The sequence below is a fragment of the Hetaerina americana genome, unplaced genomic scaffold (genome assembly GCF_022747635.1).
Source record: "Hetaerina americana unplaced genomic scaffold, ioHetAmer1.1.p SCAF_2, whole genome shotgun sequence".
Classification (NCBI taxonomy): Eukaryota; Metazoa; Arthropoda; class Insecta; order Odonata; family Calopterygidae; genus Hetaerina; species Hetaerina americana.
In genome coordinates, this window is record NW_027286763.1 from 22,784,913 (window position 1) to 22,790,912 (window position 6,000).

A 6,000-nucleotide genomic window follows, 5' to 3' on the forward strand; every position below is an offset into this window, starting at 1 on the left:
AATAATTGGAGTGAATCATTAAACAGGCTTAGGAAGGATTAGAGAGAGGAATTAAAGTTGGTGGGGAATACATAAAATCACATTTACGTATGACCAAGCTTCAGTTTGTCTGTCAACCAGGGGGTTTCAAACTCGGTTGGGCCAATTGAAAATCAGTGTGATAGGTATGGGATGAGAATAAATATAAATAAAGCAAAGGATATGTGGTTTTCTAGAAAGAGGAAAGGTAAGGCAAATGTTAAATTACCAGGGCAAAAACTAAAACAGGTGGAACAGTTTACGTATCTTGGAAGTGCTTAGGATCAAAATGGTCAAAGTAGAAGAGAGATAAGGAGAACAATTGCATTAGGCAAAGAAGTTTTCACAAGGAGGAGGGTGTTGATGACTGAGACTTTGAGTAAGGATGTCAAGAAAAGGCTCGTTAATATGGGGTATAGGCGTAATTCAAGCAGGAAGCATGGATTGGAGGCTTTGAAATGTCAGTTTGGAGAAGGCAAAGTGGATAGAAAGGAAATTGAATGAATAAATGCTAGGTATGGTGGGGGAGGAGAGAATTATTGGAGAAAGATGGATGCAGACCCTTTCGTTTGGCAATGGGATTTAGAAGAGTGCGACAGTGGAGAGAATGTAAGACTACGAGGGAGGGGTAGGAATAGGATAGAGATGTTGGAATGAAAGGAGGAAGTAAGTTGGCTGAATTGAAGATGGGCTCATTGTAATTTTGGGTGTGGGGTTGTATGTTAGCTTAGGTTTAGCCCAATACCTTATAGTAACTACGAAGCTTGTAGGGACCTTGAGGAGATGATTAAAATGAATCTGGCATAACTTCTGACGGCATTCAGGCAACATGCATTGATGCGCTTCGACGATGATAAATTAAAATCCGTAATATTTTGGTCGGTCTTCGGAATTACCTGTCAAGGGACATTAACGACGGGGTGGATGGACGGAAAAGGGGAGGGGCTGGAGTTGGAGCAGGGCCGGTGAACGAGGGGTGGGCGTCCGTCGGGGAAGCCGCCGCTTTGCCCCGGAGTCTTTTCGGACCGCTGGCTTCTTCCCTTCGAGTCCAATGACCAACTCCGGAACCAAATCGGTACGCAATGAACAGGGTCTTTGCAGAGACGGTCTTTACCGCAGCTCCTATGATCAATGGATTTCAGGAATGAGAAATTGGAGCAATATAAAAAGTGAATGTGCGAAGACAACATATACTACAGATAAACACCGTTTTCAGCGTTCTCTTTCTGGATATGCAATGTCAAAAATATCCTGATTTTAGTTAATAACGAGAGACTCACTTTATTTTATTGAATATATTTGAATGAAATATGGAAAACTATGATGGGAGAAATTTTGGAAAGCAAGGCTGGGGGAGGAAAAGAATAGGCATGTTGGATAGAACGAAGTGATCAGAGTTGAAGAGTAGTTTATTGTCGTATAAGGTGTTGCGGTGTTATTCTGATATCAGGCGGGGTTCGAAGTGTAGACGCGACCCTTGTGTCCGTCCAATACCCAGCATTCGAACGGTACACTATTGTTAATGATAAATAACGTCCCTTGATCATTCTGACGCTAGTGCAATATTATGTGCTTAGCGGTATGCCAAAGTTCAAGAGAGGGCACTTCTCGATCATTCTCCAGGGCAGCTGCTGCGCACGTGTGCGCTCATTTGTCCGAGCGTCTTCAGCGGGCCAAGGTGAAGGCTACTTGCGACGTGAATTGCGCGATCGCTAACTGGAATCGTGACTTAGAAGCACGTCACCGCCTCCACCTCGCGCTGGATATTTCCAGTTCCAGAAATTGACAGTGATTAACCTCACCGTCCAACTCGACCCTCGCGATCGTTAAAAGGATCAAAAGGTGATGCACCGCGCATGAACGGTGCTGAAGGCGAGGGGGTCATTCCGCTGCTCTCGGAAGATGGCGTGAAAGCAGCCCGCCAATTTTTGTCGACCTCCAGTTCCAACCGGATCGAATTCCGCCCAATGTTCCGTGACGCAGAGGGAGCGGGCAATCAAGAACAATCGAACGAAACTTGGATCCTTTGCGTCACTTTCCTTCTGTATAATTCAATCCCTACGACGTGACTCAATCAACTTTTTGCGACCTACAGTTTCCTTCGATGAGGCAAAAAAGCATTCCAGTGCGACTAAAAAGGCGTGCGTAACTGGCTTGCCAGCATAAATCAAAGAGGCGAAGGAAGTGCGTCATGTTATGGAACGTGATTGACTTTCTCTGCATGTAGTTGGTAAATGCATAAATTATGTGGGTGGTTGGAAAAAAATAGAAGGCAAATAATTTTGGGTAAATTTTTTTATTTTTCAAAATAATCTTATTTTAGCTCGGCACCCTTTTTTTTAGCGTTATCCCACCTTTTTTAAGCCGTCCGAAAAGTAGGATTTCGGAAGGTCCTGAAAATAGGAATCTGTGTTGGTCATATCCGCCTCGTTCGATGTGAATCATTTTCCTTCAAGCCATTTTTTTCAAGGTTTGACATTTAAAAAAAAGTCACTGGGGGCCAAATCTGGAGAATACGGTGGATGTTATTATAATCCAAACTTTATTTAAATAATTTTCACAATTTAAACTGCGCAGGAGTGCATCCGTGCATTGTCTTCATGGGAGAGGATTTTTTTGACCAAATGAGAATGTCTTTTCTTAATTTCTACGCACAACCGGTGCAATAACTCCGCCTATTACTCTCCATCCTTCATTATTTTCGCAAGTAATCGATGTGAATGATTCAGCGTGCATCGCAAAAAACCGTGGACATAGCCTTGTGGACCGATTTCGCCGTCTTCGCCTTCCTCGCTGCCGGATCGGCCGGATTAAAAAAAAAACCACTTTCGACTGTTCCTTTGTCTCTGGAGTATAATTGTGTATCCATGTTTTGTCTGCAGTTATGCATCGACATAGAAACTCGTCAGGATTGCAGTCGGAAAGCGCCAAACCAGCCTTCGAATCGACCACACGATTGCGTTTATTCTCTTATATATCTTTTCCGATACTATGATCGCCATCTGTTGGATTTTATAAGGGATTATTGAACAGCCCATGTAATAGTAGTATTTACAACATTTGTGTTAAAAGAGAACAATGTTTTACGGATTCGATTGTTCATCCTAATTCCACTTGGATATTTTTTGTCAGAACCTTTGAATGGTGGACGAAAGTGCGCTATCTAAGGACCTGTAGAGCTGTGTTGGCGGGAGCAACGATAACTTGTACGAATATATGTACCTACTAGTGGAGTCATTTGTTCCAAATAGGTGGAAGGGTAGGGTAAGGGAGACAGACGAAAGGTAGTCGGCTCGAGGTCTAATCCCAGTTTGGCGGCCATCCCAGCGATGGAGTTACGTAAAAACGCTTTTGATGAAAGCTGCGGGAAGCCACCTCCTGTACTAAACCTCGTCCCTCCGCCTCATGCTTTCAACCAATACCTCCTCACTCAAAATTTCTTATTCCTGGAGTACATTGAACAGAGGAACTGCGGAAAGAATCATCCTTTATAAGACCCGTTCATAACGTATCGATTTGGTTGTGGAGTTGCTCGTTTGACCCGAAGAAAAGTAGAGAGATGATATCGTGGAAGGGCAGAGTTTTACGTTTGGGCACTGTCCCGTTTCGTCTTCCACGAAAATATGAACTTTAGTATGAGATTTTTAGAAAGTGGAGGTTTGGGGCTGGTGGAGTAACTGTGTCCTTGTCACTGACGGAAGATTCTCTGCAATCAGGAAATCGTCACCGATGGAATGCTGTGTACAGTTGCAGTTGGGGAATTTATTTTTTTGGGGTTGCGGTTTGCTAATGATAAAACACATGCTGGGGACTGGTGGGTAAAACACGAAAATAACGGTTAAAAATCGCTTAGTGCGGCAAAAAAAAGCGCTGCCGACTTATCCTTCATTCGACGCCGCAGCTACCTCGGTGGCCGAGCGGTACTGCATCCAGGGGGCATTGGCCGGCGGACGCAATGGCAATGATTACCCAGCAGGGACAGACGGTGGGTCAATTGTGTCGGAAGTGTAATACCGGCACCGTGGAGGCGTTCTTAAGCTTAACTATTGTTAGCTATGTGTGTGTAGTCAGCCTGGTGAACTGTTAGAGCCTCTCGGAGTGCAGCGTTCGGATAATAAATAGTGAATTAGTGCTTCAGAATACGAGTAGGTATGTCCCAAGGTTTGTGAAGAATCCTTCTGCGCCTGCGACTGCGCCATGATCAAAAGGGACTGGAAGTAATCCAGTGGCAATTACTTTAAATGGAGATGAAACTATTTAGTTTGGGTACAAACTAAAGTGGAGTGAGCGACAGTAGAGCGTGCCTATCGTCGAGCGCGGGAATGGACGGGGAAGGGCGTCCGGGCAGCTTCGTTGGATGTCCCTCGTCTATATCAACACCAGCAGCCTGAAGGCTGCCGAGGACTGGAGCGAGAACGTATCTGCGACGGGGGGTGGAGTTGCTGGAAGGGGAGCGGGGGGTTATCGTACGCGAGCGAGACCAGATGACAGCGGGACCGTCGAGAGTGATGGGAAACACTGCAATCGTGTGATGTGACACAACAGACTACAGCACGGGAATCCAAGCCATCGATGTCCATGGGAATGACAGCTGAAGAGGGGATGAGGCAAGTGGATGTCGCTTCTGCGCAAGCATGGGAGGCATTCCGTGTTGCTAACGAACACCGTAAATGAGGTGAGGGGATATGCAAAGATGTGGCTAGATAGCGTTGCAGAAGATATATTTTCATGGGAACCTCTAAAGACGGGGATCGTCAATAGTATTTCTTCCGAAGCTGATCAGACGATATCTACAGGAGCCTCAGCAGAAGGCAGAAGCAGAGCAAGGAAACTCACGAGTCATGTGTGTATTCTATGGAGTCGATCTCAAGGTGGGGTGACATATATGACGTCTCTATGATAAAATACATTCTTAACGATATGCGTGACAGAGAACTAGTGAGGTCGTTAGCTCTTGTGAATTTGAGGATGTTGAAGATTATTAGCAAAGCTAAATCGTTCCGAAATAATATCGGAAAGAGCGATTTTAGGTGAAGCACTGCTTTTGCAAATCAGAATGCACCACCAATTAGACCTTAAGGAGAAGGAAGTGGAGGAAAAAGTGAAAGGAAATCAGGTTACTCAATTGCATCAAAGAGGGGGAGAGCAAAATACTGCCCCAGAAGACACACACAACGGTATTTACATTTCAACAGTTAGCTGCCGCCTTCACAAAACTAAACACCCCCTCCCCCGCACCCTCTCCATCCGAGGTCACCGCATTTGTAACAACCCAGGCTTTCTCGTCATTTTGCTGTACAGTTTCCGTGCTTTTCTCCTCTACTGCTATTACCCAGAGTTTCTTCTCAAAATAATTGTCCGTAAACATCACAAATCGTCCCAAAAGTAACCAAAGTAATCTTTCTTTCTAAAAAACCTCGCATAACGTGCATTGATGGGCCTAACCCTCTCTCCCTGCAGCTCTGGTACCCTCTGCGCCCCTCCTCTACAGTTCTTGTTGGCTCAGTTGGGGAGTCATGGATGCAGGTTCAGTTCTTTTCTTCCCTCCCTTTTTTCATGAATGCTGAGGACCGTTGTGAGAATACTGCCACATCTGTGTCTGGAAAAATCCCTTGATGGCGAGGTCAAGGGGACTGGTGATTGCCATAAATGAAGAAAGGGCCAAAAATTAAAAAGTGTAGACATTGAAGGAGCAATATTATGTAGAAAACTCTGGTTTAAGTGTACCATCAATGTCTTGATGGTTTTCATTTACAGTTAAAAAAATACTATTTGTCTGGAGTAAAAAGGACAGATCTATGGAAAAAACAGATTTTATCATGGATTTACGTGAACCTAATGGCACTGTGGAAGTCCTCGACCATCGGTCGATTGTTAGGGCGAGGGCATGAAAAGAAGCTTCTTCCGAACAACAACCACACACTATATGGATGCAAATAGGAGCCACCAGGCTGAAAGAAACTACACCTTAACATTATTTAG